This window comes from Scyliorhinus torazame, chromosome 7 (assembly GCF_047496885.1).
Source record: "Scyliorhinus torazame isolate Kashiwa2021f chromosome 7, sScyTor2.1, whole genome shotgun sequence".
Lineage (NCBI taxonomy): Eukaryota > Metazoa > Chordata > Chondrichthyes > Carcharhiniformes > Scyliorhinidae > Scyliorhinus > Scyliorhinus torazame.
Window position 1 is genome coordinate 287,814,071 of NC_092713.1, and position 23,090 is coordinate 287,837,160.

At 45.4% G+C, this 23,090-nt stretch overlaps 1 protein-coding gene across 2 annotated transcripts in view; it reads right to left on the reverse strand.

Annotated features, from left to right (window-relative positions):
- Nucleotides 1–23,090, reverse strand: part of LOC140427083 (teneurin-2-like) — a 3,867,843-nt gene that overhangs the window by 3,037,341 nt on the left and 807,412 nt on the right. For both annotated transcript variants that reach the window (XM_072512582.1, XM_072512581.1), the window contains one exon: nt 9,407–9,607. The gene's annotated coding sequence lies outside the window, so the exon portion shown is untranslated. The remainder of the gene's footprint in view (nt 1–9,406; nt 9,608–23,090) is intronic.

Consider the following 23,090-nt stretch of genomic DNA (forward strand, 5'->3'; position numbering starts at 1 on the left):
AGTTCCCGAACCCACTCACTGTGAAGGAATGGCAATATTAGCTTTGCGCTAGAATGTTAAATGGTTGGAAGAGAAATTTCAGCTGGTGGCGTTTCTTCGTCCTTCTCGGTGATAGAGGTCACGGATTTGGAAGGTGCTTTGAAGGAGTCTTAGCAAGTTGCTGCAGTACATCTTGTCGAGGGTAAACACTGTTGCTACTGTGCGCCGTGATGTTGGGAATAAATGTTTAAGGTTGTGGATGGGGTATCAATCACTCTGTTGTGAAGCTTCTTGGGTGTTGTTAGAATTACACTCATCTAGTCAAGTGGAGAGTATTCCATCACACTGCTGACTCATGCCTTGCAGATAGTGGGCATTTCTGGGATTTGGAAGATAAATTACTTGCCATAGAAATCCCAGTTCTGACCTGCTCTTGTAGCCACAGTACTTATGTGGCGAGTCCAGTTATGTTTCTAGTCAATGACTGCCACCAGGATGTCAATAGTGAGAGATTCAACAATGGAAATGTAATTGAATGTCGAGGGGAGATGGTTAGAATCTCTCTTGTTGGAGATGGTGATTGCGTGGCACTTGTGTGGTAAAAATGTTACTTGCCACTTATCAGTCCAAACCACAATGCTGCCCAGGTCTTTCTGCATACGTTCTGCAGTCCTTCAGTTTCCGAGGAGTCTCGAATGGTACTGAAGGCTGTGCTGTCATCAGCAAACATCATATTTCTGATGTTATAATGGAGGAAAAGTCATTGATGGAACAACTGAAGGTGGTTGGGACCAGGCTAGTACCCTGAGGAACTCCTGAAGTGTTGGTCTGAAATTGAGATGATTGTTTTCAATAACTACAACTTCCTTTGTGCGAGGTCTGACTCTAACCCCCTTGGGAAGAGTTTTTCCCTTATTCCTATTGACTCCTGATTTCTAGAGCTTCTTGTTGCCACACTCAGTCAAGGGTGCCCACTTTCAGCACACCTCTTGAGTTCAGCCCTTTCGTTCATGACCGACCAAGGCTGCAATGAGCTCAGGAGCTGAGTAGCTCCGGCGGAACCCAATTGCATTGATGAGCAGGTTATCACTGTTTAAGTACTGGTTGACAGTCATGCCAATGACACCTTTCATCACTTTGTTGATGACTGACAGTGGACAGCTGTGGCATTCATTAGCTGGATTGGGTTTGTCCTGCTTTCAGAGGGCACAGCATACTTGGGCAATTTTCCACCTTGCCTGTGCTATAGCTGTAATGGAACAGCTTGGCTAGAGGTGCAGTTAGTTCTGGAGCACAAGTCCTCCATACTATTACTGGAATGTTATCGCGAACCATAGCCATTGCAACATCCAGTGCCTACAGTTGTTTCTTGATGTAATGAGGAGTGAATCGAATTGGCTGAAGGTTGGCATCTCTGATGCTGGGGACCTCAGGAGGAGGCTGAGATGGATCGTCTACTTGGCACTTCAGCTAAAGATTTTTGCAAATACTTCAGTCTTGTCCTTTGCACTGATGTGCTGGACTCCCCCATAATTGAGGATGCGATATTTGTGAAGCCTCATCTTCCAGTTAAATGTTTAATTGTCCACCGCCATTGGTGACTTGATGAGACTGGATTTCAGGGTTTTTATCTCATCCACAAGTGGTGAGATCATTTAATTCTGTTTATTGTGGAAAAGCTACTTGGCTCATTAAATTTGTCCTCCACCTAGGATACCCTCCGGTTTCCCTACCTTGGGTTCCAAAATACAATCTTCCGATGGAAGCAACAAACTCCAGAAAAATCTCTTATGATTAAGTTACAAGAAATATCTCCACTGTATCCTCCCAGTGGAAGCTAAAAATTCAAAACCATAAAGTCTGAAGAAGATCCACGGGGTCACACATGAACATTGCTAAGTTTACTGACTTCAGCTGGGGAATAAGCAGAATTTTACAAGGCTCCAGGGAAAGAGAGATGGAAAAAAATAATCTCGGCCAGGCTTCTCTTAATTCTATCTTTCAAAAGTAACCCCTGTTGGAAATACATTTGGAAAAATCAGGCTTGAGTCGAATTGGTTTTAACTGCAATGTCGTCACAGTTTGCTGGCTTATCAACAACAACAACTTGCAGTTCTATAGCATCTTTAACACCGGGAAACATAGCGCTTCATATCAGAGCATATCAGACAAAATTTAACACTGAGACATAAAAGAAGACGGTAGGACAAGTGACGGAAGTGGGTTTTGAGCCCAGCTTTAAAGCATCGAAAGACTTCGTCAGGAGCTTACAGAGGCAAAGGGGAACTGAGGGAGAAAAATTCATGCAGTGTGTCCAGGAAAATTGTTTCAATCATCTAGTGACAAACCCAATGAGAGGATTTGCAATTCCAGACCGAGTCTTGGGGATAGAAGAAGGGCAAGTGGGTGAAGTGACAGTTGCCGACCATATCGGGGATAGTGATCACAATTTAGTTAGATTCATTATTACCATGGAAAAGGACAGAGATAAAGCTGGAGTAAAAAGTTTGAACTGGGGCAAGGCAAAGTTTGCAGAATTGAGAAGGAACTTGGCTGAGATGGACTGGCCAGCATTGCTAGAGGATAAACCAGTGGGAACCCGAAAATGAGAGATCCTAAATGTACAAAGTGGACATGTCCCCTCAAAAATAAGATTGGTACTGCCAAATCTAGATCCCCTCGAGGAATACAGGGGAAGATCAAACAGAAAAATAAAGTGTACGATAGGCACAAAGAACTAAGCACTGCAGATAGCCTAGATGAATATAAGAAGTGCAGGGTCGAAATCTAAACAAAATAAGGAAATCAAAGAGAGAGCATGAAAAAAGATTAGCAAGTAAAGTTAAAGAAAACCCAAAGACGTTTTACCAATATATTAATGGTAAACGGTTAGTGAAGGAAAAAGTGGACCTATCAAAGATGAAGAATTGAACTTGTGTGTAGATGCACAGATTGTGGGAAGGGTTTTAAATGAATATTTTGTCTCTGTGTTTGCAAAGGAAATGGATGATGCAGATATAGTAGTCCTTTTCTATGTTTCTATGATTCTAAGTTAAGGTGTTGAAGAGAGCGCAAAAACTTCAAAACACCTTGGGTGCGATTTACTGGCATTGAGTTAAAGTCCGCTTACCAGCACGATTAGCAGACTGTTTCTCAGCAGCTGCAGAGCCGAAAAACATCCCGCAATCCAACAGCACCTTGTATTTTTTTGGCCTCAGAGAATTTCCCCTAGCTCGCCAGCAGGAAAGAGTCCTCACAGATCAGGGCAGCATCTTGTCAGGCAGCCCCGATCCTCATCCACCTCCCCTTCAGGATACCCCCCTAACCTTGGGGAGGCCCCCAGGCACACTGCCCCTCTACCTGAAAAGGCACCCCCCTCCCAACCCCGGGCCTAAGCTTGGGCCCTCGTGCCAACCTGGCACGTGGGGACCCTGGAACCTTAGAAGTGTCACCCAGGCAGACTGGCAGTGCCAGGGTGCCAAGTTGGCAGTGCCAAGGTGCCCAGGTGCCAAGGGTGCAAGAGTGCCACACTGTCCTGTCCCCAGCCAGCCAGGGCTCTCCACTGGCCAGGGAGAACCCCCACAGGTATCATTAATACAGGTCCATGTTTGTGTGGATCAGTACTAAACGGCGCCCTGGCAAGTTCTCCCAGGTGCATCCGATGAGTAACAGGCACCAGGTGAATTGAGCATTCAAATGAAACGTACGGCTGATTTAAATCTGCAGATCTGCATTTCGGCCAGCGAAGGCGAGGTCCAGATCACGCTGGGCGATTTGGGGTTTGTGCACGATTCACCTGCTGCGTGCAGATCCAGCCGGGCGCAATAATGTCCCTGAATCGCGCCAATCATCTGCCTGAAGCATCTTGTGCCACTATTCCGAATGTGCCAGAGTCTGCAGATTCCACATTTAACCCGTCCTCGATCACATCTTTGTGAGAACGGAAAATCTAACCTCGCACATACAGGTCTTGTGATGTGCAATAGCAACAAAATGCTTCTTTTACTCAGCACTGCACACACTTGGGAAATACTACTGCTGAATGCTGGGAGCCTCATGGACTTTTGGCGTGTTTTAATATGTTATCATGGGTCATGTACAGCAGTTTAGTCTTTTCATTTGGAGTCAGCTGTACGTTAATAACTGACTTTGGGGTCTTAACCTCAAAAGGAATTTTTCACCCATCATTTCTTTTTCAAAACTTGAAACTTCTCCTTGACTTCACCAGCATTTCCCTGCATATAACACACACGGGCTTTGAATCCTTATTTTCTTTGTCACACTTGATAAAACCATACTTCAAGAAATTGTCTTCATATTGCTTTGTTCCAGATTGAAGTTTCTTGGTAGGCTGTTCACCAAAGGCCCTGGAGCTCTGTACAGAGCATACACGAGCACTGCTCTGTCCTGTCATGAGCAGTTTTCTCCAGCAGATTCAGATGTGAGATCCTGGCTAGTAGGTACACTGACTATTTGTGTCTCTGACCATCGCTTCCTTGTAACAAAATGATCCAACATCACCCTCCTCGTACCTTGCTTGCTAACAGCTAGAAAATGGAAGAGGCTCTCCTCCATGACTTGCCGCCAAAAGCACGTACGTACAGGGTGTTGCCATCTTGTGTACATGCAGGGAGCGCTGACCTGCTCACTGCTGCCGCTTATACTCGGAAGACTGCACACAGCCTCATTTTGTTCTAATTTTAAAGTCGGTAACGACCGCCATTCTCAGTTTAAATGTCGGTGGCGGCCATTGGGTGCTTTTTCCTCAATTGGAACCATCACGGGAGTGCCACGACTGGCACCCACCCTCAGCCCCCACAGGTTGTAATTCACACTTTGAATAATCCTGATCTGAGGCACAAGGACTACAGTTTCTAATCATCTCTGGCAATCTTTACAACATTCACTCTATTTTTCAACAGATATTTATGCGCCTCTGGTTGATGAACTGTGATTGCATTAGCTGCTTTTGTTGAAGACTTTGAAATATTCAGCGCACAGCAAGGGAAAAGAAGTTCTATTCATCCTCACTATGTTCAATATTATTCTGATGTCCTCGACCTTTGTCAGCATTGTTGAAGTTAAGAATGATACACAGAACTTCATTCGCAATTGCACTCTGGATTTTCAACAATGAATCATATCTTTTCTCTGAAGAAAAAAAGTATAGCTCAAGAATGTTTCTCTTCATAACTTGGAACCCTAAGCTCCAAGAGTTAACCCTGTCATTCATCAATATCTTACATAGCAGTCAAAGCCTCTTTGAAATCAAAGAAGACGGAACACAAAGCTCCAGATGTTTTTTCACCAATGAGCTCTGTAAGTTTAAAACATGTTGTTTTGACATACTCAAATACTTTTGAGATGCATTGCAATACTTCATTCCTTTTTGAAAACATTTTCACCCTGGATAGTTACTCTAACTTTGAGAGTCAGCAGGTGAAATTTTCCAATTTTCTTTTCAAAGTATGGCTTTTTGAGTTGTATTTTTAAAAACTTTTAAAAAGAAATGGAAAGATCGGGTTCAACAACGTTAAAAGTGCGCAGCGGTAAAACATTATGAAAATAGAACATGGACACCCCCCCACACACTGATACGAAACCCCATCCAATGGATCTCCTGCCTCCCCACCTCCCTCCACTTCACTCACCTTACATTTCACTGGAGCTGCCCGCTGGCCAGTCGGCAGTGCCGGGGCAGTGCCAGGATACTGCCCGGTCATAACCCACTCCCCTCCTGGGGAATGTATTCAATTGTGTGCACCAGCTGGGTTCTGGCCACCAGGTGCACATTGTGGGAGACCAGCCACGATTCACATCAGCATGAGAATGGACAGCCTCATGTGTGATATGACTATGTAATACTCAATTTGATGCAAATGACTCGTAAATTCAGAAAATCTGTTATATCATTGGCGGGGACAATCGAGTGGGAATTTCCCACTGGGGTAAAAGCCCTTACAGGTCTCCTGCTGGATTCTCCATCCTCACCACGTTACCCCGCCAGACCTCGAGGTAAGTTGAACGTATTTATTGAGCAATTAACAAAGCTCCTAAATGAGTTCTACACTCTACTGATCTGACTCTAGTAACACAGTACGCTCGACTAACTATATGAACTTACTCTGGTGTGTCGGTGCTGCTTACTACACACGTCTTGCTCTCTAGGTTTCTGCAGTGGAAGGGGGAGAGAGCCTGTGTGTCTTGTCTGTTATCCTGGTCGTGTGATTCCCTCTTGTGGTGATGCCACCGCTGGGTGTTCTGATTACCCATTGGTTGTGTCTCGTTCTGATTACCCATTGGTTACATGTCTGCATATCATTACAGTTCCATTATAATATAGGGAAATGTGACAGTCAAGTTTCACACAGTAATCTCTCAAAAATGGCAATGTGAGAATAACCTGCTAAGCCATTTTTTAATGACATTTGTTGAAGGGTAAGTACTGACCAGGATACCATAAAGAAAGCCCATGGCTGCGATTCACCGAGCCTCTGCGCTGAAATAGCGGGGAATGGGGCTGGAGAATGGGGCCTCAGACCCGCGATCGGGTCGGACGTTGGTACTTGATTCTCCGGTGGCCGGAGAATCGGCGCCAGTCACGCATGCATGGTTGACGTGACGCCGGTCGGGGGCCGTTGAAAGAGGTCCCCGTGGCAATTCTCCGTGGTCAACTGGCCGAGTTCCTGCCAGCATGGTTCACGTATGGTTCCACCCGGCGGGAGCACGGCGTCACGACTGCAGTGGCTGTCCTGGTGGGGGGGGCGGGGGATCAGTCTCCGGGGGGGCCGCCCCGACAGCCAGGCCCGTGATCGGGGGCCACCGATCGGCGGGACCCGCGGCCAGCCACTTCACGCATGCGCGGACCCACGGCCAGCAGTGCAGGGCTACGTATGACAGCTGGAACAGTGAGGAGCACTCCGCCGCCATGCTGGCCCCCTGTGGGCTACAGACTCACTGGGCCAAGAGGCCCATTGACACCGGCAAGAAACACTCCAATGTTTATGCCGGCGCCAACACGTAGCCATGTTTTTAGAGAATCCCGGCCCATATTCTTCTTCGAAACAGTGCCATCAGATCTTTTATATCCATTTGAGCGGGCAGGTGGAGCCTGATTTTAACATCTAACAGTGCAGCAGTCCCTCAATACTGTCAGCAAGGATTTTGTGCCCAATTCCCTGTAGTGGAACTTCAATTCACAGCTTTATGACTGAGAAGCAGGAGTGATGCCGCAGCCACAGCTGACACCTGCGCAAGTGCGCATAATCCATGAGACCGTCACTTTTATTATCAACCTGAGTTTATTTATTTTGGAGAATTATTTTATCCATCAATTTCTGTACAAATGGACATTTACTTATATTGGTCCTTCGCTGTCAAGTGTTTCCAGGTCATGTATAACAAGATATAACCTGGCCGCAGCACCGAGTGCTACACCATTGGAAAATTCAATTTGCTACGTTAATTCTTCTGACCTAGTGATATAACAGGGCATTTTGTAAAACAGTACTCATTTAGAACAGGGTCAAGATTGCTCATCAGTATGGATAAGTTCTAAACCATGGATCCAGAAGTGAAATTACAGCATAGCAATTAATTGCCCCATTTTAAATTGCTTAGCTCTGTTGATTGAACTCTTGCTGGAGTCAGAAGATTGTGGATTTCAATTTATGACTTTCGCACAAATTGCGGTGACACTCCAGTGCAATGCTGACGTAATGTTGCACTGTTTACAATGCCATCCTTCAGATAAACTATTTGAGGTCTTAATTGTTTATCTGCTCACATCTTCTGCACTTATGTGGGCATTAAGCAAACCCTATGTTCTTGATAACATTCCTTCCTTAAAGCCCACATCAACAGATTAATTAATTAAGTTCATTATCTGTCATGGATGTTTGCAAGATATTCTGTGCATTAATTAGCTGCCACATTTGCTCCTGTAATAGTTACTACATTGCAGATTCTGTTAGTGTGCATAAAGCACAATAAGTTGTTTTCAATAGATGATAATGTACACCAAGTTATTCTTGCTTTCTCTTTAACTAATACATAAAACGTATTGGGTGGAATTCTCCCATGCCCCTGTCGGCAGGATCAATGGTGGCCAGGGGCGGAGAATGCAGCTGGAGACCGAAAAGTCAGTTTCAACCCAGCATGAAATTACAGCAGGACCTTCCAATGCTGCCCCCATGGCGGATCAGGAATTCCCCAGAGGCTGATATGAAACCAATTTGCATCTCGCTAATGTGATGCAGTTGGAAGTTCAATAGGAATCTTTCCTCTATGCCCGCTTCTCCACACCAGCAATGGGAAAACATGCCAATCCAGAAGGCGTTTGGATCAGCATGACGTGCAAAAGTTGGGACTTACTTGAAGAAAGCTGGGGGCTGTCTTTGCGGTTTTGGATGGAGGCTACCAACAACCTTGGACTCATCACAGCAGTGGGTGAGGGGAGCATCGATCTGATGGATTCTCCAGCTTCAGTTTCATCGAGAAGCTCTAGATTCAGAGTCTGCCTGGAGGTCCACCTTCTTTCTTCAAGAGGTCCAACTGCTTTCTTCAATGGTGGGTCAGTGATGTCAGGTGCCTTTTCAATATGGCACCTGGTTATGATGACAGGACGCGGGCCATCAAGTCCCTCATCACAAAAGATGATGCAAACTCCCAGGTGCATAACTAATTGTGCTGAGGATGGAAGATATGCGGCTGGATTCTCCGCCGGCGGGATGCTCCGTTTTGCCGGCAGCCCGGGGGTTTCCCGATGGCGTGGGGCTGCCCCACAATGAGAAACACCATTGACTAGCTGGAATAATGGAGCATCCTGCCAGCGGGGTAAAACAGAAATATGGCAGTGCGGAGAATCCATGGTGTGGTTTCCCTCAGCCTCCACAACGGGATAAACTTCCCAACCTCGCCACAGGTCTTAGTCCCAGATGGAAAATTCCACCCATTGTATTTGACCTTAACAGGAAAATAAAACATCACATCACTGGAGCTGGAGGTAAAGGTAATTTTTTGTTTTTGTTTGCTGACTCTTTCATATTTAAATATCTACTTCAAATTCCAAACCTTTGGATAACTATTGTGCATATGTCTTCAAAGCCATAATCCATGCCAGGATTTAGAGCTTTTCGCAAGTTTTAAGTACTGTCTGAACCTACAGATACTTTATCATTTTAAAAGATGGTCCAGTGTGCCTTATTCTTTATGCATGCAATCGCCAATTTTCCCTTGAAGAAGGTGAACTACATTCGCCGCTTTAGCTACATTAAGTTATATGATGCCATCTTGTGTATCGTCTCACATATGGCAACAAAATCATGAAAGGTAAAGGAATATTAGGACTTGGAACATTAGAAACGAAGGGTTTCATAAATAAAGTAATTTAACGTACACACATGCGGGAATCTCATTTTAATCTTACCAGCTTGTCACAGCTTCCGAAGCTGCTGTCACTTTTCTTTGAGTCTTGCACCAATTCCCTCCCTAATGCTGCTAAGCTATGATCCCTGAGGCCTCTGATATCCTCGCACACAAATGGGAATCACTATCAATTCCAACAAAGAAGCTGATGAGGATAGAATTGTCGACACTGCCAGCCGCTGTGATGCCAGATATTTGTGTTCTGAAAGAAAAATATCAAAACCTGAAAATCAGAATAAAATTTTAATTTTGTCGACTGAACAATTTTGATTCTTTGTGTACAAAACAGTTTGATACAAGCAATAGGCTTCCTTCAGAGGAAAAAATATGAAACAATAATTCTATTTTTGTTTGTCACTTACATTTTTTTTTGCAATATTTGGAACAGTAACCATTTTAGAACTCTGTCAGAACTATGTGCATCTTCCTTGAAATCAAGAGGGAGTGCAACAGGCCCAAGAGTGAAAAGCAGCAGAAATCACTTAACTTGTCACCCATGGGAACTCCTGTGTTAAATTGACTGGTCGGCTCAATTAATCCACATAGACGTAATCCCGACCTCCAGTCTACCTCCTTCGGTGTGTCAATTTTCTCTCGGATTAATACTTTATAGGAGGAAATTGGAAGGTTAATCTTCTCTATTGGGACTACTGTGTTCTAAAGTCTGCCAAGCTCACTCATTTTATGTTAGCTCTCTGTACACATTGGCCAGTCACAAATAGAAAATACAAAAAATAAAACTCCCCTAAATGCAGCCATCAAATTTGTACAGATAGATGTACATGGAGCAATACTCCTTTTTGAGAATAACTTTATTTTTATTGGTTTCCTCCTAAAGCTAACCAGCTTAACTTGCGAATGCAGTTCAGGAAATATTTTCAGACTTCCATCAAGGCAACTGTCCATCCAACTATTAAGTGGTATGTAAGAACAGTGGGATTTTGATTTTGTGCTCGAGTGTAAAACGAATGGTCGCGAATCAGCAGACATTTTACATTGAATTCCAGGGAAGTAAAAACTGGGAAAGATGTAAAGGGCTATCGGTTCGCTCATTTTACATTATCACACAAATTCAAAATCTATCCCTGCCCCCGTCACTTGATCACCTTCTGGTGTTATTATTCCTGGTCCCACTTTGCAGTCAATTGCATGGTTGAGATCACGACTTAACAAATCATCATGGACATAAATGAAAGAAGTATTTATACTGGGCCAATAATGGCTCTTTTGAAAATGGTATTTGAGATGACCAGAATAATTCCCTCAGCCAAGGGAAGGTGCTACAGTGAACACCCTGTAAGTGTAAAGTTCACAATCTAACTGGGGATCCCAGTGAGCATCTTTCCGCAACACAGGGCAAATGCACTTTACCGTAAGGTCAACTGTAACGTTTTGGGAATGTGATGTTTCTTTGCCATTATAGCTAAATTATTCAAGGGCTACATTTCTATGAGCTTCAGAAAATAAAAGAAAATATTTGATCTCGAAATTTGTGCACTATATAATCATTTATTCATCAGTGCACTTAAGAGAAAAACTCAAAAACAAAAGCAGACCTTTTACAGGGGCATCATTCTCCAAAATGTTCAGCTTTATGTCAGGGCGAGTGAGCGTCTGTATTAGTGTGCTGCTCATTATAGACTGGATAACTGGGTTAAATGCAATGCTTTTATATGGAATTCTCCATTGTAAGTGAAATGAAGAGATTTTTCCGATTGGAGCATTATACTGGGAATGAATAGTCTGCTGGGATGTTACAAAATAGGAGTAAACGGTAAGAGGTGTTGGCCACTGAAATTCTATGCATTCAACTACAATTGATTTTATAAGCTTCAGAAGATTTGATACCATCATTTTTCATGTTTGATAACTTTAAAAGGATTTATAATTCCATTCTCTCCAATTTCTTCTTTTATGCGTTACATGTCAGTTAATGATGCCAGAACTCTAATTCAATCTAAGTTAACACTTACTCCTCCAACATCTACCAAGAAAACTAAAGGACGATGGCAAAGATTTTACAGTATAATGCAAAGATCTCACCTTCCAGAGCCTATACTGTAAAACACCTTTGACAGGACTCATCTGCTGTTAATGAGCCAACATCTCCAGATGACACCTGATACAATATTCTAAACCGCATTAAAGACCAAGAACAGGCTTCTGTTGAAGTCAAATGGATGCAAAATCTTTCCCCCGTCTGTTGGTGTGAATATGGATCTCTTTCCTATTTATACAAACTTATTGATCTGCCAAAGTGTGTGTATTCAGAATATAACTTGAGAGAAATAAATGGAGACTCTCACATCCATACATAGTTCGCACCCTTATTCTGTGTCAGCAAAATCTAGAGTCACTGGGAATGGGGTCAGGAATCCCAAAATGGGGTCCTGGCTACCATATTAAATCCCCCTACCTGTAGTTCTCACAGGAAATACAGCAGGAAACCAGTGGAACTACTGAGAGGCCTGGGGCTGAATTCTCCGGTCGCTGACGCCAAAATTGCGTTTGGCGAATGGCCAGGGAATCCGAATTCCCAACCAAATCGAGGGCGGCGCTGCATTCGCAATGCTCGGCCCCTCGAAGAGTATGCCATGCCACGTATCGACGGCCTCAGGACATTGCCTGAGGCCCGCTCCCCGATGCTCCACCCCCGACCGGCCAGGTTCCCGATGGCGTGGGTCGCGTGTGGTCTCACTCGTCGGGAACTCGGTGCGGCGGCTGCGGACTCCGCCCAGCGCTGCCACAGTCGGGGGAGGGCAAATCCGCGGGCACGGGGGGACATTATTCAGTGCTGGGGGCACTGAGGGGTGGGTAGTCCAGGGCGTGCGAGCCCGCCGAACTATTTCGCGGGCTGGGTCCGTGAGCGGCCGCCGGCATGTCGCGCGCCGCAGCAGCTGCAGGCCGCCACCGTGCGCATGCGTGGCCACGGACCTGGAAATTCGCCGGGCTGTATTGGCAGCTAGAGCCGGGTTCTCTACGCTGCCGTCCTGCTTGTCCCCAGCAAAATGGGGAAACGGTGGCCATTTTGCGCCAGCTTTTCTGCCGTAAAACGCCAGCATTCCCGTGCCGGTGTGGGGTCATAGCCCCAGAATCGGAGAATCCAGCTCCTGATTACAATTGAGTCCAGTAGTGGGCAAGGATTAAAGACATAGTGCCAAGTGGGCTAGCATAGGAGGACAATGTTGGACAAGTGGTAATAAGTCTTCTTCATGATCAATAGAATGGCAAGAGAATGCTCTACAGTGGAGGAGGCAACCAGATTTTTGCATAAGAACATATGGTTTAGAAGTAGGAGTAGGACACACGGTCCTGCTCCACCATTCAATAAAATCATGGCTGATCTGATTATAACTTCAATCCCACATTTTTGCCTACCCCTGACAATCTTCCACCCCCTTGTTAATCAAGAATTTACCTATCTCTGCCTTAAAAACATTCAAAGGCACAGCCTTTTGAGGAAGAGAGAGCCAGAAACTCACAACCCTCAGAGGAAAAATATCTCCACATCTCGGTTTTAAAGAAACGACCCCTTAAAGTGACCCCCTAGTTTTAGATCCTCTGACAACAGAAATGGTCTAGTCCAGTATGACTGAGTGTCTGGGAGTCAAAATAATAATAGAAAGGCTCCAAAATGTGGGGTGAGAACTGAACCCAATAGTTTTAATTTTCTCAACATGCATGTAGAGGACATTCTGACTTCTTCATGCTTTTCTGCTGGTCAAGACATTCAATAGCACAAAGATCATCGAGTTAAGAGAGGTGTTGGAAAGAAAACGCTAGTGTCATACATTCAGTATTCATAATACAGTTGATTTTGTACCTTTAAATGCTATCATTGAGGGGAAGTGTATAAATGAAGAAAGGATCGAGAATAGATCCTGAGGAACGTGACACTGCAGGATGGAGAATAAATACTATCGTTGAAGACACACTGGACGAGATTCTCTTTCAGGCCAGCCCTGTTTTCCAGTGCGATGCATCCCCGCTGGCAGCGGGATTCTCCATCCCGCAGCTGGCCAATAGGGTTTCCCATTGTGGCCACCCCCAAGCCGTCGGGAAACCCGTGGGCGTGGGTGTGCTACCAAGTTAGCGGAGGGTCCCGCCAACGGAGAATCCCACTGACTATCTTAATCAGATAGGTAGAAATGGAAACAAGGAGCTCCAAGGAGCAGGACAACAGAGGATGGTTCATTGAACAGTTTTGAGAGGCCAAACAGGATATGGAGGGATAACGTTTCACTGACCGTTTTAGGACGACAGGATTTACTAGCCCACCACCCGAGAGTCGGTAGAGAATGCATCGACACTAATACTGGCTGTTTCGCACCTTATTAACATTACAAGGAACATTAATGGCCTGGAGAAGGGACTTATGCCCACCACTCGGCAGGAAGTCCCCACCTCAGAGAGCTGCCTCTCAATCAGATTGGTTGGCAGATCTCTAGTCCCAGCGGAGTCAGAGGTTGCAGTGACCAGGCCTAGGACGACAAGGAGTTCCAGAGCCTGCGTGTCCAGCACCAGTTAACTGTGGGGGCCTCGGGAGGTGGGGGCGGGGGGGGGGGTAGTTGAGGGCTAGGGGTGTACAGATAGGATATGCTGGGGGCCAGGGGTGGGCAGAGGGAATATGGTGGTGTTGGTGGGAGGCTAGGAGAGAGGGAGCACCCACAGAGAGCTGGGGGGGAGGCGCAAGGGTGGCACCTGATGTTGAAAGGAAGTTGTTTATGGAAGCCTCCTTCACGCCTTCTTACCAAGGCCTGAGTAGGGTAACCTTCTAGGTTTCCTCCCTGCCCCTGAACTCCTCCTGCCAGCCTGAAAATTGAGGCTGGTCAGACAACAGCCCTTAATTTGCAACCTTAATTGTGGCAAAGGCGTGGCATGCTGGATTAGGCTTCACCCGTCCCCTTGTAAAACTGCGGACTAGTCAGGGTGGGTGAAAGCCCAGTGGGAAAGCTATCCGAGGAATTTTACAGACTCCTTCCGCCCGCAATCATCTCAGTGGGATGAGGTAAAGTTCTTCCCAATCACTGTCACAGTCGAGGAGAAAACGAGTCACAATCGACTGGCCCAATTTTTATGACATGCAAAAAGCATAAATAGGACAGTGGATTTCAATTTTGAAAGAGGTGGAATGGAAGAACATCAAGGACCTTCGATAGAAGAGAGAGATTTGAAGGGGTTTTAATTGGAGAGAACAAAGAGTTGTGGTTCCATGAAGGAGGTTATGCCATTGATCTGGATATAACGAGGGAGGAAACAATTAACAATGTGAGCCAGAATGTTCAGTTTTATTTTTTTTCCATTGACAGTTTAGTATCCTATTAAATTTTATTGGAAGACAGATAGCTGAACAACATTAACCGCCTGCAATTATGCTTGAGGTTATGTGGAGTGAAAGCTTTTTTGCTAAATGTGTTGCCTGCCACATTATAATGTAATTAAATTAAGAAGTGACTGACTGTTACTGACAGTCTAAAGAAAGATAAATTAATTGAAGCTCAGTAATTATAAAGAGTCAGGTGAACTTAAAATTGTTGAATTCTTGACTTTCAGCATCGCTTCGGTGGTGAGATGCATCACCGTATATACACAAGGGGTTAATGTAAATACACTACGACTAAGTAAACACTAGAGGGAGCACCGGAGATGTCATGATATGCAAACATGCAGCTCATGAACACTCAGAATAGGACACAACCAATGAGCAGTCAAGACACCCAGAGGTGGCATTACCACATGAGGGCATTACACAACCCATATAAAAGGACAGGGCACACATGCACTGTCTCTTTCCACAGACAGGCATCTAGAGAGTACATCAGGGTTGATCAGCAGCAGCACACCCAGCACGTGGCTTAGAGCAGGCTGGTAAAGAGAGACTGAGTTTACTACAGTTAGATTAGCAGAGAGTCGAACTCATTTAAGAACTGTGTTAATAGTTCAGTAAACATGTTGAACTCATTTCATAGTCTGGAGCTTCCTTTGTCAAAGCATACATCAAGGAAGCAGCTTATGCTACACGAAGCAGCATAACACAACAGCTTCCACCCAAAGTCATGAAGCTCTTTCACATTTTTGGGTCTCTACCCGATCTTAGATTGACATTAGCGACTGAGTTCATCACCTGAATAATTCCTGGAATAAATACTTTTAAAAGATTCAATGAACTTCATATCACTAAGCAGGCACTTAATGAGCCTGAGACCTTCTGCTCTAAATGGTTCAGTTCCAAGTTGCTTTCCCTTGAATCACTCACCATCCTTATCCCCTTTCCATGCCCCACCCCTAGCGGCTATATTCATCCCTGAAAAAAAGCTATCGTCCAATTTGTTTACAACTGCACTTGTAAAGTCCCAACTATCTAACCTTTAGCCTTCCATTTGCCACAGCATTTTTCAGGCACTGGTTAGTTCAACCTTCACCTCCACCTTTGACACCCGAATCCCCAGTAAAACCATTGCGCTCCGTCGCCTTCGCATTTACCCCTCGCAGGGCCCTCATATCCATTCCCTTAGGTCTATGGGATGCAATTTGAAAGGATATTGTGAGTGACTGGTTTAATCATCCACCGCCATATCTGGCTGGACCAGTTAAACAACACTGGGTCGTGCTCTCATCTGTCAAAGCAGCTCACTGTTTCAGAATCATCCTGAAATGCACAGGTAACCGTGGTTTCTTTTCTCTACTGCAAAGTGATAAGCCAATACGATTTAGGAGCAGGACTAGGCTATTCAGAACATCAGGTCTGCTCCGCCATTCAATTGAGGCTGGTATATTTCTCATCCCCTCTTCTGCCTTCTCCCCTTAAGCCCTAATCCCCTTATTAATCAAGATCCTATCTATCTCTGTCTTAAAGACACTCAGAGACTTGGCCTCCACAGCCTTCTGCGGTAATGAGTTCCACAGATTCACCCCTCTTCTGGCTGAAGAAATTCCTTCTCATCTCCGTTTGAAAGGATCGTCCCTTCATTCTGAGGCTGTGCCTTTGGGTTCCAGTCTCTCCTACTAGTGAAAACATCTTCTCCATGTCCACTCTTTCTGGGCCTCTCAGTATTCTGTAAGCTTCAATGAGTTACAGGCGGCATGGTGGCACAGTGGTTAACACTGCTGCCTCACAACACCAGGGACCTGGGTTCAATTGCAGCCTTGGGTCACTGTCTGTGTGGAGTTTGTATGGTCTCCTTGTGTCTGTGTGGGTTTCCTTCGGGTGTTCATAAGGTTAGGTGGAGTTACTGGGTTCAGGGGATAGGGTGGGTCGTGGGCCTAGATATGGTGCTCTTTCTGAGGGTTGGTGCAGACTTGCTGTGCCAAATGGCCTCATTCTGCTCTGTAGGGATTCCATGATTCCAGATCCTAACTCATCCTTTGGAACTCCATCGAGTACAGATGCAGAGTCCTCAATCGTCCCTCATATGACAAGCCCTTCATTCCCGGGACTCCTCTCATCCTTCCTTAGATATGGGGCCCAAAATTGCTCACAATATTCCAAATGGGGTCTGACCAGAGTCTTACACAGCCTCAGCTGTACATCCATGGTCTTGTATTCTAGCCCTCTCGACATGAATGTTAACATTTCATTTGCCTTCCTAACTGCCAACTGAACTGAACCTATATGTTAACCTTAAGATAATCCTGAATTAGGACTCCTAAGTCCCTTTGTGTTTCAAATTCCCGAAGCCTTTTCCTATTTAGAAAATAATTGATGCCTCTATTATTCAGACCAAAGTGCAAAACCTCACACTTTTCCACATTGTATTCCATCTGCCATTTATTTTACCACTCTCCTAGCCTGTCCAAGTCCTTCTGCAGTCTCCCCAAATCCTCAACACAACTTGTCCCTCTACATATCTTTGTATCATCTGCAAACTCAGCACATATGCTTTCAGTTCCTTCTTCCAGATTGTTAATGTATACAGTGAATAGCTGTGGTCCCAACTCTGACTCCTGCGGAACACCACTAGTCACCAGCTGCCATCCTGAACAAGACCCCTTTATCCTCACTCTCTGCATTCTGTCAGTCAGCCGATCCTGTATTTATGCCAGTACGTTGCGCGTAACACCATGGGCTCTTATCTTATTCAGCAGCATCCTATACGGCACCTTGTCAAAGGCCTTCTGGAAATCTAAATCGATCATGACCACTGGTTCTCCGTTATATAACTTCCTCATTCCCTCCTCAAAGAATTCTAACAGATTTTTCAGGCATGAACTCCTCTTGATGAAGCTGTGCTGACTCAGCCCTAATTATGCTATGTACTTCCAAGTACTCTGCAGTCTCATCTTTAATCATGGATTTTAAAATATTACCAACAACCAAAGTCAGGCTAACTGGCCTATATATTGTCCCATCTTCTGCCTCTCTCCCTTCTTAAACAGGGGTGACTCCAGGGTGAAAATTTGCCATCTACCACCACCCTCTGTCTTCTATGTGATAGCCAGTTACTGATCCAATCTGCCAAATTTCCCTCTATGCCATGCCTCCTTACTTTCTGCATGAGCCGACCATGGGGCACCTTACCAAATGCCTTACTAAAATCTATGTATACGACATCAACTGCTCTACCTTCATCTATGTACTTAGTTACCTCCTCAAAGAATACAATCAAACTTGTGAGGCAAGACTTACCCCTCACAAATCCATGCTGACTATCCTGGATTAAGCTGTATCTTTCCAAATTATCATAAATCCTATCCCTCAGGACCCTTTCCAACAATTTACCTATGACCTAAGTGAGACTAACCGGCCTATAATTCCCAGGGTTATACCTATTCCCTTTCTTGAACAAGGGGATAACATTCACCTCTCTCCAGTCTTTTGGTACTATTCCTGTAGACACAGTGAGGACATAAAGATCAAAGCCAAAGGTTCTGCAATTTCATCCCTTGCCTCCCAAAGAATCCTAGGATATATCCCATCAGGCCCAGGGGACTTATCTATCCTCAGGCTTCTCAAAATTTCTAACACATCTTCCTTTCGAATATCTACCTCCTCCAGCCTACCAGCCTGTTTTGCACTATCTTCCTCAACAACATGGCCCCTCTCCTTTGTGAACACTGAAGAAAAGTATTCATTTAGGGCCTCTCCTATATCTTCAGGCTCCATGCACACGTTCCCACTACTGTCCTTGACCAGCCCTAACTTCACCTTGGTCATTCTTTTATTCCTCACATAAGTATAAAAATCCTTGGGGTTTTCTTGATCCTACCAGCCAAGGATTTCTCATGCCCCCTCCTAGCTCGCCTAAGCCCTTTCTTGAGCTACTTCCCAGCTATCTTGTATCCCCCAAGTGCCCGAACTGAACCTTGTTTTCTCATCCTTACATAAGCCTCTTTCTTCCTTGACAAGACATTCAACCTCTTTTGTAAACCACGGTTCCCTCACTCGACCATTTGCTCCCTGCCTGACAGAGACATACATATCAAGGACACACAGTATTTGCTCCTTGAACAAGCTCCACATCTCAATTGTGCCTCTCCCTGACAGTTCCTGTTTCCATCTTATGCTACCCAATTCTTGCCTAATCACATCGTAATTACCCTTCCCCCAGTTATAAACATTGCCCTGCCATATGTTCCTATCCCTCTCCATTGCTATAGTGAAAGTCACCGAATTGTGGTCACTATCTCCAAAGTGCTCTCCCACAACCAAATCTAACACTTGGCCCGGCTCATTACCCAGTTACAATCCAATGGGGCCCCGCCTCTTGTTGGTCTATCCGCATATTGTGTGAGGAAACCCTCCTGCACATACTGTATAAAAATAGCCCCGTCCAAACTATTCAAATTATTGTGGTTCCAATCAATATTTGGAAAGTTAAAGTCACCCATGACAACTACCCTGTGACTACCGCACCTATCCAAAGACTGCATTGCAATCTTTTCCTCCACATATCTGTTACTGCTTGGGGGCGTATAGAAAACTCCTAACAAAGTGACCGCTCCTTTCCTATTTCTAACTTCAGCCCACACTACCTCAGTAGACAGATCCTCCTCAAACTGCCTTTCTGCAGCCATGATACTATCCTTGATTAACAATGCCACTCCTCCACCTCTTTTACCACCTTCCCTAATCTTACTGAAACATCTAAACCCTGGAACCTCCAACAACCATTCCTGCCCCTGTTCTATCCACGTCTCCGTAATGGTCACATCGTAGTGCGAGGTATCAATCCATGCTTCAAGCTCACCAACCTTATTCCTGATGCTCTTCACATTGAAGTAAACACACTTCAAACCACCTTCATGCCTGCAGGTCCATTCTTGTGACCTTGGTACCTTCCTGAGTACTGCACTATCCTCAACTTCCTGAACTCCAGCAATGCTATCTCCTGGACTACAAATCAGTTTCCCATCCCGCTGCCAAATTAGTTTAAACCCTCCCGAAGAGCTGTAACAAATTTCCCTCCCAGGATATTGGTGCCCCTCTGGTTCAGGTGTAACCTGTCCTGTTTGTACAGGTCCCACCTTCCCCAGAATGTGCTCCAATTATCCATGTAACTGAAACCCACCATCCTACACCATCCCTGTCGCCACGTGTTTAACTGCACTCTCTCCCTGTTCCTCATCTCGCTCGCACGTGGCACTGGCACCAAACCAGAGATGACAACATGGTCTGTCCTGGCTCTCAGCTTCCACCCTACCTCCCTGAATTCCTGTTTTACATCCCCGTCCCTTTTCCTACCTATGTCGTTGGTACCTATGTGTACCACGACTTATGGATGCTCCCCCTCCCCCTTAAGGATCCTGAAAACACGATCAGAATCGTCACGGACCTTGGCACCCGGGAGGCAACACACCAACCGTGAGCCTCTATCGTTGCCACAGAAACGCCTATCTGTACCTCTAACTATAGAGTCTTCAATAACTAATGCTCTCCTGCTCTCCCCCCTTCCCTTCTGAGCTACAGGGACAGACTCCGAGCCAGTGACCTGGTCACCATGGCTAACCTCTGGTAGGTCCCCCCCCCCCCCCCCACAACAGTATCCAAAATGGTATACCTGTTATTGAGGGGAACAACTGCACTGACTGCTTCTTCCCCCTCCTTTTAAACGTCACCCAGCTACCTTCATTCTTAGACGTAACTACATCCTTTTAGCTTCTATCTATAACCGGCTCTGCCTCCCGAATGATCCTTAGTTCATCCAGCTCCAGCTCCAGTTCCCTAACACGGTCTTTGAGGAGCTGGAGATGGGTGCACTTCCCGCAGGCGAACTCAGCAGGGCCACTGACGGTGTCTGTCACCTTGAACATCCTACAGGAGGAACATTGCAATGCCCTCTCTGCCATCCCTTCCATTTATCGACTTGACAATTACAGAGAGAAAAAAAAAAGCTTACCTGATTTTAACACTCCCCACAGGTTCGAGGTGGTGGAAGGAAGAGGAAAAGGAAAGAAAAGTTTACCTCACCAACTCACCACACAGCCTTTTTATTTTGGTTAGAGGAGGAGGATGGGTGGCCAATCCACCTAACCTGCACATCTTTGGAGCGTGGGACGAAACCGGAGCACCCAGAGGAAATCCACGCACACACAGGAGAAAGTGCAAACTCCACACAGAGGGTCACCCAAGGCCAAAATTGAACCCGGGTCTCAGGAGCTGTGAGGCAACAGTGTTAACCACTGTCCCACCATGCTCTCTCCCTCAAAGGGCAACGCAGCCTGTGGTCATCTGGGACTATGGTCACTTTTCCTTACCTTTTACTCAATTGTGATATCGTTACATCTGATTCCAGCTTCTCCCTCTCAAACTGCAGGGTAAATTCTATCACATTGTGGTCACTGCTCCCTAAGGGTTCCTTCCCCTAAAGTTCCCTAATCAACTTCAGATTAGGAAATACCTTCATTCTTAGACGTAACTACATCCTTTTAGCTTCTATCTATAACCGGCTCTGCCTCCCGAATGATCCTTAGTTCATCCAGCTCCAGCTCCAGTTCCCTAAGAACTGGAATTCAGAATTGCCTGTTCCCTAGTGGGCTGTACCACCAGCTGCTCTAAACAACTATCTTGTAGACATTCCACAAATTCCCTTTCTTGTGATCCACTACCAACCTGATTTTCCCAGTCCACCTGCATACATAGATACATAGATACATAGAAGATAGGAGCAGAAGGAGGACTTTTGGCCCTTCGAGCCTGCTCCGTCATTCATCACGATCATGGCTGATCATCCAACACAATAGCCTAATCCTGCCTTCTCCCCATAACCTTTGATCCCATTCTCCCCAAGTGCTATATCCAGCCGCCTCTTGAATATTTTCAAAGATTTAGCATCAACTACTTCCTGTGGTAATGAATTCCACAGGCTCATCACTCTTTCTGTGAAGAAATGTCTCCTTATCTCTGTCCGAAATAGTTTGCCCTGAATCCTCAGACTGTGACCCCTGGTTCTGGACACATCCAGCATTGGTAATATCTTCCCTTTATCTATCCTGTCTAGTCCTGTTAGAATTTTATAAATCTCCATGAGATCCCCCCTCATTCTTCTGAACTCCAGCGAGAACAATCCCAACCTAGTTAATCTCTCCTCATATGACAGTCGCGCCATCCCTGGAATCAGTCTGGTAAACCTTTGCTGCACTCCCTCGAGAGCAAGAACATCCTTCTTCAGAGAAGGAGACCAAAACTGCACACAATACTCCAAGTGTGGCCTCACCAAGGCCCTGTACAATTGCAGCAACACATCCCTGCTTCTATACTTTAAGGGCAGCACAGTAGCATTGTGGATAGCACAATTGCTTCACAGCTCCAAGGTCCCAGGTTTGATCCCGGCTTGGGTCACTGTCTGTGCAGAGTCTGCCCATTCTCCCCGTGTGTGCGTGGGTTTCCTCCGGGTGCTCCAGTTTCCTCCCACAGTCCAAAGATGTGCAGGTTAGGTGGATTGGCCATTCTAAATTGCCCTTAGTGTCCAAAATTGCCCTTAGTTTTGGGTGGGGTTGCTGGGTTGTGGGGATAGGGTGGAGGTGTGGATCTTGGGTAGGGTGCTCTTTCCAAGAGCCGGTGCAGACTTGATGGGCTGAATTACCTCCTTCTGCACTGTAAATTCTATGAAAAATTCTATGAATACTCGAAACCTCTTGCAATGAAGGCCAACATACCATTAGCCTTCTTTACCGCCTGCTGCACCTGCATGCTTACCTTCAGCGAATGGTGCACAAGGACACCCAGGTCCCACTGCACACTCCCCTCTCCCAATTTACAACCATTCAGGTAGTAATCTGCCTTCCTGTTTTTGCTTCCAAAACTAATAACCTCACACTTATCCAAATTATACCGCACCTGCCATTGGTTTGCCCACTCGCCCAACCTGTCCAGATCTTGCTGTAGGATCCCTGCCTCTTCGTTACAATTCACCCTCCCACCTAATTTGATATCATCTGCAAACTTTGAGATGTTACATTTTGTTCCCTCATCCAAATCATCAATGTATTGTGAATAGCTGGGGTCCCAGCACGATCCCTGTGGTACCCCACTGGTTACTGCCTGCCAATTTGAAAACAACCCATTAATCCCTACTCTTTGTTTCATCTCTGCCAACCAGTTTTCTATCCACCTTAATACATTTCCCCCAATCCCATGCGCTTTAATTTTGAACAATAATCTCTTGTGCATATTGAAGTCCCCCATGATTATTGTAATATTGTCTTTCTTATATGTCTTTTCTATCTCCTGATTTATTTTCTGAGCC